Raw genomic sequence first — 12567 nt, 5'->3', positions numbered from 1 at the left:
ATTTTATTTAATATTTTTATTATATTCAAATAGCTATAATTTTATTTTGAACGAATGTTTTAGACTTCAAAATTTAATTTAAATCATGAAATATGTGTTTCCACTTACATATTACATTTTTTTTTGGATTTTGAAATTTCAAAAAAAAATGACAAAAATGCCCCTGTGAGTTAGAAAATAATATTTTATTGTTTTGAGTTGGAAACAACTTATGTTTTCTTGAAATGCGAGATTTAATAACTGTCGCTCACTGGAGAGATACGGAAGTTGATGCTAAGCCTTGCGGGGTTTCGATCGGCATTCGGGGTAATGAGTGCTTATCGGGACGTCGCGGCGGTTGTCACTGGCTCGATGGGAGTTTTAGGTCGTGACGTAAAATATCATCATCTTTCATTAAAAAATGGTCATGTTATTATTTTTTTAAAAAATAATTACAAATTTATATATTAAACAACTATTATCTACTGAAATAAAGCTAACTACGAAAGCAACTGTAATAAATTGTTAAATTATTTTAAGTGAGAGAAGCCTTTAACAAATAATCAAACCATGTTAACAAGTTGAATCAAACAAATATACTTGTGGGTACTTAATAAGGCCATCACCATTGAGTTTTAACTAGTAATGTGATAACTTAATTAGAGCCAAGAAATTCTTTTTAACATAAATTTTGCGTATGGAAATGATTAAAGTTAAAATAATTTTCTTTTTAAATTCAAAACCACTCATATAATTTTTTATCTTTATCAATTTTTTAATGCTTCTTACTAGGTTCTTTTTAAATTTAAAAATTTAATTTTTTTATGAGATGCCAATTAGATATATGTATTTTTTTTATATCTTATAAGTTTTGAAGACTCTGATACAATAATGCGAAATGCTAATTTGTGTGTGTATGTCACGTGTTTATCTTCCACCAAGCCAACATGCGACCTTAGGCATTCACTCACTCCCTTAAGCTTTGCCTAAGACAATTTAATAGCCTTTTCCTTTTAAAGGTTAGCTTTATCTTAAGTTAAGTAAACAAATAAAGAAGTAAAGAGCGAAGGCAAGAAAGCTCTATATAATTGCTCATCAAATGTATAAAGGGGTGGGGGTCTCTTTTATAAGCCAAGGTAACCTTTTACAATGGTTAAAAGGAGTAGAGATGGCCTGGTTTGACAAGGGATCAAGGTCGATTTGCTTGAGGGCTAGTAACCATTAGTGTTGACAAGGTAGTTTGCTTGGTTTTGTTGGTTAGGCTATTGCTTGTCTCCGCGTTTAGGTCGTCTAGCTCATAACCAACCTACATGCTTGGCTTATCTACTTAGGTAGGCTACAGCTTTGGCTTGAGAGTCATTTTTTTGTCAATTCACAACTTAGTGGCTATTGTCTTAACACTTGGATGGCACCTTTTGTGCCTCGTAGCTTGACTCGTGAACCATTCCTTACTAAAGCAACAATGCCCTTGTTTCTAAGGAAACATTGATCTTTCATGCATTCACCTACCTTTTTTCCTTATTAATTGTCTACTCAACCTTTAATATGGTGCTCGAGAAGTCTGTACCTCACGTCACACTCTGATAGCGCTTAATCGCAATGCCCTCATGAGTTTTCCTCAGTTCTTTAGTACCTTGGAAGTCTCAGGTCCTTGGTACACTTGAATGGCACCCATTTACTTTGGCTTTCAATTACGGATGACATTCATTACTTTCACTTTCGGATTAACCTTCAGTACTTCCAATGGCTAAAAGATTCTTTTTATTTGGGCACTCCCTCACTCGATGGAGACCATTATGTTAATAACACTTGAAGTCTTTCATTACTTTACTTTTTTCATCAATCTTAGCCTTGTGGTAAACAAGATTTCGATCAACCTCACCCTTGGACGAGAAGCCCTCGTTACCTTTTTCCCAATTATTTCATCAATGCTTGGAAGATCATTACGCTTAAACTCGATCGTTGATTCTACCATTGTGTTGGTCTTACTCTGATCCTACATGCCTCTACATTATAACTCAATCATCACCCATTACTTTGAGAATAGTTATTTCTAGTTTCTTTTTTTGCTTTTGTAGGAAATTTGATAAAAAAAGGCTCATTCAATGAAAATTCGTGCAAGTATGGTGATGGCTTCATTTGTATATATTATGGTATTTTGATCATATCTCTTTATACAGAATTCAAATGAAGTGATTCTTAGACCAATAAAATGCTAAGAGGAAACGCTACAACTTTTATGTTTACCACTTTGACCAGTTCTAATCAGATAATGGTTAAAATATCTATCTAAGTCAAAGCATTGCAGTAGTATGCATAGACTAAGCATGATGCGGTATTTGGAGCATATCTTTCACTCCTGAAGTCCAATTGATGTTATTCTAGGGCCATTGGAAATTTAAGAGACATGGTTAAAACTTTCATGTTTACTACTTTGCCCAATTCAGATCATTTAGAGGTGAAAATTAAGTTGAATGATGCTCAATAGATGAAGTTTTGCACAAGGCAGTAGGGCGACTGAGGCCATGGCACTAAAGGAACCACCGCTACAGCGTTGGAAATTTGTAGTTGGAGCGCTGGGCTAGATGGCCGCATCACACCAAAACTTGAGAGCATGGCACCACAGTGTTGAAGAATTAGCACTGCAACGCTACCAAATTCTGTCTTGGCTTCGCAGCGCTACCTTGAGTTTCTAAAAATAAAAATTTGACGAAATTTTGAAAATTAGGTTCCTTAGAGCCTATTTAAGGGACTTTTTTCAGAGGTTTAAAGGGGGAAGTAGCAAGCAACTATTCTAGAGGTTTGGAGTCAAGAACAAAATAAGAAAATAAGAGAATTTAAGAGTGAATTGAGATTGCAAAGCTTCAATAATTAGTTTTTTTCTCTACTTTTGTGTTTTTCTTATTTTCTTTGACTTGGATTCATGGCTAAATTTATTTGGATAGTAATTTTATTAGATATTATAAGCTAAAATATCTTTCTAGGATTGTGGTGGATTTCAACATGTAATCTGAATATGTGTTTCTCTTTTATTTACTATAAATGGTTATAGTTTTGCTTATTCAAATATGTTCTTAATGCTTTTGATTGCTTGGCCAACAATTAATTGATTTGTTAATCTAATTCAGACTCAATAAATGGATATTAGATTAGACTAAGGTTTGAGTAGTATATGCTCACGTCACTTAGGTAATTTGATTCGTTATTCGGGTAGACATACACCAATTGCCACACAGCCATATTAGGACACTTGCTTAATGAATTTAATTTAATTGATTCCTATAGACATATAGTGAACTAATTAAATTAAGTATTTGTACAAGCAACTAGATAGAGACTTGTCTATAGCTTTGGATTCTAGGTTAGTAAAACCACCCAAGAAAGATAAATAACAATTAAAGCTAGTATTAGTTAAAATGTCAAATGAACTCATAATCCTTGGTCTTTAATATACCGTTTTTCTCAACCTATTTAGTTTGTTAGTTTATTTAGTGTTAATTTTTAATTGTTTTTAATTAGTTTTTCTTCAATTTTTGGATTACTTAAATAAGATTAATTTGTTTTATAATTTTAGTACTTAGTGAAACTTTAGAAACAAATCTTTGTGGAAATGATAATCTGGTCTTACTGTCTATATTACTTGTTCGATACTGTCACTTCCTAATTTTCGGGCCATGACCGGCTCATGGGCCCAATGAGCACAACCCATTAAGCCCAAGTAAGCCTTTTTTATGTAACCTATTCATCGTTTCGTCAAATATTTCTAAAGCACATACCATAATTCATGATCATAAGTACTTTAATAATGTCATATGACAACTAAACACTTGCATTTATATCAACCCAAAAATGTCAATTGTAGCCAACTCATAGTGGCAACATTAATCTAAATAAACATATACAGTTTATGACATATATCACAGTAGTTTACATTACGTATGCATATACATAAGCAAAATACTTTTGACTTCCAATGGAGTGAATTGGGTGAGGATATGACTATTGAATGCCATGATACCTATCAAGGGTGAGTTACAATGTGGATGCCTCAATCTAGGTTCCAACTATCTACGAATATGAAAACATGCAATTTATAAGAGTGAGTATAAACCCAATGAGTGAACATAGGAAGGGAACAAGCAAACGATAAGGAATATGTGGAAATCATGATGCACGTGTTTTAAAAACAATGCAATTTAGTTTGATTTCTTGCCAAAAACCCCTCATTTCAAACTTGATTAATTTATCCATTGATGTTGAAAATCCATGATAATCCATGAAGTTGAAAAGAATGAAAATTTCAATAAATATCCAAGCAAAACAAGTATGACAGAGATGACAGAGGGTTTCTTGCTACAACAAAAATTCGGAACACAATTTTGAAACCACTCGAGGGTTTCTCGTTGCTGCGAGATTCACTTTTGCTGTAGCGAAATTTAGAGCATAGATTTCTGACCTAAATCCAAGAGTTTCTCACTCCTGTGAAAACCATTACAAGATTCTCACTACAGCGAAACCAGGGCTAGTGCAATGCCTTCACCACTTAAGAGTTTCTTGCTGTAGCGAAAATGCATTCTCGGTGCAGCAAGAAATAGGGCACTTAAGTAAAAAGGAACCTTTTGCAATAAAAATCCATTTTGTGCTGCAATAAAAATCAATTTGAAAGTATTTAACAATTTTCAAGATTCAACATGCAATACATTCACATATTATAATCATAAACTTTTTATCGTATATGCATACATAAACATATATAAACATGTATACCACCACCTCACTTAACCAATGTGCACTCCTTACATGGACAAGGCAATATCATCATGTGCACTCCTTACTCGCACATTTTAATATTATCGTGTGCACACCCTACTTACACAAGCAATATCATCATCCACACTTCCGCACCCCATCATCACCAGCATGTGCATCCCCCACATCACACACACGCAGGGTTATATTTGTTACACAATATCAACTATTAACACACAACATATATATATATATATATATATATATATATATATATATATATATATATAAATCAACATAATATAGGGGCACGAGGATTCATCATATTGCACACTCACAACATAACACGTTTCAATAAAGGCTTGTTCCCATGCATAAACTTTAAGGAAAAATCAAATAAAAATCATTCACATGCTTCATCCAAATACCAATGCATTTCCCAAAACAATTTAAATGCAAGTTCACTCACCTGTCCTCGTTGATTCTTAAATTGACTCCAACTTCCACTGATGGTCTGAATGGGGATGTGGAGTCTCTTTGGAACCTATTGCACACAATAGCATCACAAATCAACTCAATTCACATAACCATAATTCTAAAAGCTATCTCTTAAATCATGTTTTACTAATTATTCCTAGCTAGCTTCGAACTACCATTAAGTGGCAATCTATTTTCACTATTCTAGTTACACTAAGATGAATAAACTACCTCAACTAGAAAACACTCACAAATCTAACCACTAGCCATTCTCAACAACTTAAAAATCAACTCAATTTCATTATTCACCTTGGTAGCTTTGTAAGTAAACTCCTTCTCAAAAGTCCTCAAGCTAGTATAAGAAGTCTTTTTTCTCTCTCTAAAACACCTAGCTAGTGAGAGAAAGTATCAAAATAAGACTTTTAAGGGTTTTAAGGTGAAAGAGTAAAAGAGCACAAAGAACCTTGTGAAAAGGTGCATAAGAGCATGAAAATTGGGGTTAACTTGAGAAAATTTATGGAGGTTTCAAAGCAAGCTTCCATGGTAGGTGAAAAAACGTGAGAAAGATGAAAGGAAGAAGAAGAGCTATTGGAAAAATGAAAAAAAGCTGCTGGAGTGTTAGATATTTATGCTTCAAGTTTATCCAATTCTCACTTAAATTACCAAAATGCCCTTAACAAGGTCACTTTATCTTCCCCTTACCTTTTTACAATTTTTTTACTTCTTTGACACTGAGACAAAGTCCATAATAGTCTAAAAGTACTTGGGTTCACGAAAACTTAAATATTTAGGCTCGAGGTGCAAAATGACCATTTTACCTCTACTATGAAAATTATCAATATTTATATCTTCTTCATTTACTTTACCATCATTCATCTATTCTTTAAGCCTACTTATACCTTAATAACATTAGAAAACTACTTCTAGGAGCTCACCATAAGAAATGACAAAATTACCCCTAGTCCGTGTTATTGCGTCTATTCTAGTAATGGGTCTATAGATGTCGAGGTCTCACATTCTCCCCCATTAAAAGAAATTCGGTCCTCGAATTTAAATCCAATTATAAGGTAGCGTACCTTTACGTATCAAAGAGGTGCGGATACTTTGTTCGTATCTCCTCCTCAGCTTCCCACGTTACCTTTTCACTGGTGTGGTTTCGCCCTAACACTTTCACTGAGGCTACATCCTTTGAACGAAGCTTTTTGGCTTGCCTATCAAGGATAGCTACTGGTTGTTCCTCATAGGTTAAGTCATCCCTCAACTGAATGGTTTCATACCGTATTACATGAGATGGATCTGGGTTATATTTCCTAAGCATTGACACATGAAATACGGGATGGATATTCGAGAGGTCTGGCAGTAGTGCCAAACGGTATGCTACTGCTCTAACCTTTTCTAAGATCTCGAAGGCTTCTATATATCGATGGCTCAATTTTCCCTTCTTGTTGAACCTCATTACCCCTTTTGTTGGTGAAACCTTAAAAAATACATGATCCCCCAGTTGAAACTCTAAGTTTCTCCACCTGTTATCAGCATATGACTTTTGTCTACTTTGTGCTGATAACATCCTCTGACGAATCATGTGTATTTTCTCGATGGCATCCTGTACCAATTCTGGCCCCAAGAGTTTCTTTTCTCCCATTTCTAGCCATCAAATGGGTGACCTGCACCTCCATCCATATAATGCTTCAAATGGTGCCATTTGGATGCTAACTTGGAAACTATTGCTGTAAGCAAACTCCACTAAGGGTAGATACCGATCCCACCTAACACCAAGGTCTATTACACATGCCTTCAACATATCTTCTAATGTTTGTATTGTTCGTTCAGATTGCTCATCAGTTTGAGGGTGGAAAGCCGTGCTGAAATCCAACTTAGTGCCCAACGCTTCCTACAAATTTCCCCAGAACCTACTGTGCTCCTCTGTTAGATACTATAGAAATAGGGATACCATGCAGGCGTACTATCTCATCTACATAAACTCGAGTGTATTGGGCAACCCCGTAAGTAGTCTTAACCAAAAAAAAATGAGTTGACTTCGTTAACCGGTCTACTATGATCCAAATTGAGTCGTAGCCCCCACTAGTTCGAGGCAAACCCATTATAAAGTCCATTGCAACATGCTCCCACTTCTATTCGGGCACTAGTAATGGCTGTAGTAGCCCTGCAGGCGTTTGATGCTAGGCCTTAACCTACTAACAAACCAGGCACTTGGAGACAAACTTAGCTACATCTTTCTTAAGTCATTCCCACCAATATACCTCTTTCAAGTCTTGATACATCTTTGTAGCCCCTGGATGTACCATATAGGCTATCATGTGCCTCCTCAAATATTTCTCTCCTCAATCCATCACTATTGGGCACATAAAGTCTGGTTCCATACCTCAATACTCCATCTGTGCCTTTAGTAAACATTTTTCCTTTAATTCCTTGAGGGTCCTCCAAGGCGTTAGTTACGAACTCATCTTTACTTTGGGCTTCTTTGATTCAATTTATTAAGATTGACCTAACTCTAAAATGTGCTAACAATGCATTTGTCTCTGAAACTTCAAAATGCACACCCATGTCTCCCAAGCTATGCATCTCCCTAATCAAAGATCTTCTGTTTGTAGAGATATGTGCCAGGCGCCCCATCGATTTTTGACTCAAGGCGTCCGCCACTACATTTGTCTTGCTGGGATGGTAAAGAATAGTACAATCATAATCCTTAAGTAACTCCATCCATCTACGTTGTCGCAAGTTAAATCTCTCTACTGAAATATATACTTTAAGCTCTTGTGATCTGTATATATCTCACATGTCTCACCATACAAATAGTGTCTCCAAATCTTTAAGGTAAACACGATTGCTGCCATCTTTAAATCGTGTGTGAGGTAATTTGTTCATGCCTTTTTAGTTGCCTCATGCATACGCAATCACCTTCCCATGTTGCATTAATACACACCTTAAACCAACCCGTGATGCATCACAAAATACCATATAACCCCCTATGCCTACCTGTAGGCTTAATACTGGAGCTGTGGTGAGACAAGTCTTAAGCTTCTTAAAGATTTCCTCACAAGCATTAGACCACACAAACTTTATGTACTTGTGTGTTAACTTACTCAGAAAAGCGGCTATCTTGGAGAAATCCTTCACAAAACGACGATAATAGCCGGCTAAACCCAAAAAGCTTATAATCTCTGTAACTGAGGTTGGCTTTGGCCACTTTTCTACTACCTCCACTTTCTTTGGGTCAACTTGTACCCCATCTTTAGAGACCACATGTCCCAAGAATGCAACACTTTCAACCCAAAACTCACACTTGGAGAACTTGGCATACAATTGATGTTCTCTCAAAGTTTGGAGCACTATCTTAAGGTGTTGCTCATGCTCTGCTCGGCTTCTCGAGTATATTAGAATGTCATTAATAAATACCACCACAAACTTGTCCAAATAAGGTTTGAACACTCGGTTCATCAAATCCATAAATGCTGCAGGGGCATTTGTAAGTCCAAATGACATTATTAAAAATTCATAATGCCCATACCTTGTTTGAAATGTGGTCTTTGGTACGTCCTCATTCTTAATCCTTAATTGATGGTACCTAGACCGTAGATCTATCTTAGAGAAACATTGTACTCCTTGTAGTTAGTCAAATAAATCATCTATTCTCAGAAGGGGGTACTTATTCTTCACCGTCACTTTATTAAGTTATTGGTAGTCAATACACAATATGAGTGACCCATCTTTCTTCTTTACAAATAGCATCGGTGCTCCCTATGGTGAGACACTAGGGTGGATAAAACCTTTATCTAACAAATCTTCCAACTGATATTTGAGTTCCTTAAGCTCCGCCGGTGCCATTCGGTATGGAGATATGGATATAGGTCTAGTGTCGAGAATCAAGTTTATGCAAAATTCAATCTCTCGCTCAAGAGGCAAACTTGGTAGTTCCTAGGGAAATACATCCATAAACTCATTCACTACCGACACTTAGCTTATATCTCCGACCTTCGCTTGGATATCCTTCACAATAGCCAAGTAACTTGAACAACCCTATCTTAATAGCCTACTGATAAACAGAACTGATATCAAATTGGTTGGAGCATTGCTATTATCCTCCTGAATACTAAATGGTGGCTCATCTAAAAAATCAAATCTAACCAAGTTATGGTAATAGTCCACACTAGCATGGCAGGGTGATAGCCAATCCATTCCCAAGATCATATCAAAATCTAAGGTGTCTAACACCACTAGATTCACCAAAGTGTCATTGTTTTTGATTCGAACTACACAAGACTCATATACTCATTCTGCCACAATTACCTCTTTTAAAGGGGTAGACACCATTAATTGTTTTTCTCTTCTAACACGATCCTTACACAACCGAGGTGCAAAACATGGAGAGACAAAAGAGTAGGTAGAACTTGGGTCAAACAATACCTGACAAAACATAAAGAGACAAAAGAGTAGGTAGAACCAGGATCAAACAATACCCGAGCATTCATATCACAAATAGAGAGAGTACCTGAGACCATTGCATTGGATGGCTGGGCCTCTTGCAGTGTTAAAGCATATACCCTAGCATGGCCCTTACCAGCAGAACTCTGATGTTCGGACCCAAACGGCCTTTTCTGGGAGGAAGTAACAATACCTCTACCCCTTGATCCACTAGCCCCCCGATCAGATGAAGCGACTACTGAAGGAACAAATAAAACTGGCTGAGTAAAGTTATGAGTAGAATCTTGTGATTAATGAGCCATCGGGCAATTCCTCCTTATATTCTCAAGTTGTCCACAGAGGAAACAAGCTCTTGTAGCATGAAAACATCGTCCTTTATGTCGTACCCCACAAGTATTGTAATGATCGATAGCTTGATTACCTTACCTTGAATCTTGCTGCCTTCCCCCACTAAAAGTTTTCGACCATGATCCAACTCTGGCATTAGTCACGTCACTAACCTGTTGGGATAATTGTGAGTCTCTCTGTGGGCCCTGACTACTAGAAGACGAAATACCACTACTAAAGTCTCTACGACCTTGATAGCCTTCTGTCTTGACCCTTTTTTGCTAGATCCCTCATAGCCTTACTCTCACTGGTCCTCATCTCAATCCGCTGAGTGTAATCCACTGTTGTGGAGTAGGTATCGAAATCTTGACATGCCACAGTCCTAAACAATGGCTCCACTAGCCCATCCATAAATCTTCTAATATTCATTTCTTCTGTAGAAACTAGATAAGGCTTGTACCGAGCCAACTGTGTGAATTTGATGTCATATTCTGACACCGTCATATTTGAGGTCTGTATTAATGCGTCAAACTCTTTAGCTCTCGTATTTCATACATTGGTAGGTTAAAATCGATTCAGGAACGCTGTACTGAACTCATTCCAAGTCAATGGTGTCGCATCCATCAGCTTTCTTTTATGTAAGGAGCCATACCACTCTTGTGCCACATCCTCTAATCGAAAAGTGGCTAACTTAACTAATCTAGTATTAGAACATCCTAGGGCCTCACAAATATTTTCCATCTTATCTAAGAAAACCTGGGGTCTTTTCGATGCATCAGACCTGATAAATGATGGAGATTTAAGTTTTAGGAAGTTAGGAAGTTAAACCTCTACATGACCCTTTTCAACCTTTATGTGTTGACGATCAGCCTGTCCCTGTGAATTAGAGGACTCCTAAGCTGCATGTCTCCCCTCTACTATCTTTTGTATGTCATCTATACGGGTTGCCATCATCTCCACAACCCTATGAACTCCCTGTAGACCTACAACCAAGTCCTCGATAGTAATGCCCCCAGCTCAGTGTCTATCTGCGTCACCTAGAGGTTGTTCCTTCTCATGTCTACTCGCAGGTGTGTTCGCCCTTTTTGACCTAGTGGTCCGGCCACGTCTGCCTCGCCCTTTAGGGGTGGGTGCCCGTGGCCTACCCGTCATCTCATTAGGAGCATCTTGCTCCCCTATCCGTCTCAAGGCGGTTTGTGTCTTAGGCGACATTCTTACATAGAGAAGAGCAAATACCTATTATTAAACACATTTTACAATTATAACTTAGGAGAAAAGGTGGTTTCTAGAATAGAGAATTTATACGGTTTTTTAGTTGTAAAATGTGCTGCGGTTCACAATTCACAACCGAGGTTTCCACATAAAGATCCGATACTCCGCTGGACCAATAATGAAAATCTTAGGACCTAGACAACCTAGGGCTCTGATACTAAGTCTATCAATCCCTAATTTTTGGGCCATGACTAGTGCATAGGCCCAATGAGCACGTCCCACTAAGCCCAAACAAGCCTTTCTTATGTAACCTATTCATTGTTCCGTCAAATATTTCTAAAGCACATACCATTATTCATGATAATAGGTACTTTAAGAATGTACTATGACAACTAAACACTTGCATTTATATCAAGCCAAAAGTGTCAATTGTAGCCAACTCATAGTGGCAACATTAATCTGAATAAGCATATACGGTTTATGACATATATCACAAAAGTTTACATTACGTATGTGTATACACAGGCAAAATACTTTTGACTTCCAGCGGAGTGAATTGGGTGAGGATACGACTATCGAATGCCATGAAACCTACCAAGGGTGAATTGCAGTGTGGATGCCTCAATCTAGGTTTCAACTGTCTATGAATATGAAAACTTGCAATTTAAAAGAGTGAGTATAAACCTAGTGAGTGAACATAGGAAGGGAACACGCAATCGATAAGGAATATGTGGAAATCATGATGCACGTGTTTTAAAAATAATGCAATTTAGTTTGATTTCTTACCAAAAACCCCTCATTTCAAACTTGATTAATTTATCCCTTCATGTTGAAAATCCATGATAATCCATGAAGTTGAAAAGAATGAAAATTTTAATAAATATCCAAGCAAAACAAGTATGACAGAGATGACAAAGGGTTTCTCGCTGCAACGAAAATTCGAAACATAATTTTTAAACCACTCGAGGTTTCTCGCTGCAGTAAGATTCACTTTCGCTACAGCGAAATTCAGAGCATAGATTTCTGACCCAAACCTAAGAGTTTCTCTATGTAGCGAGAATTTATTCTCGTACATTTAAATAATATAGACATTAATGACTAAGGAATGTTTTGTTATCATAAAAAACATGTGAAGTGAACACAGCTCTGATCGGATCGTGGTCAAAATCCTTGTTGAAGTTAGAACACTGCAGCAATCTACACGGAAGGGAGATAAAGGACTTAGCATCTTTGCCTTGAAGGGCCAGTGCCATGGTGCTAGAAGACATGAGTAGCAGGAAAGAATGGTTAGCGCCAGCCACCCAACGCTGCGACACTTGAGCGGGTATTTTTTTTCTCTCTTTGCATTTGGGTTTTAATTTTTTAGGGCTCTTTAATGGC

Source organism: Theobroma cacao, chromosome 8 (assembly GCF_053813885.1).
Source record: "Theobroma cacao isolate CCN51 chromosome 8, ASM5381388v1, whole genome shotgun sequence".
In the NCBI taxonomy this organism is placed as follows: Eukaryota; Viridiplantae; Streptophyta; class Magnoliopsida; order Malvales; family Malvaceae; genus Theobroma; species Theobroma cacao.
This window is presented reverse-complemented; position numbering follows the sequence as displayed.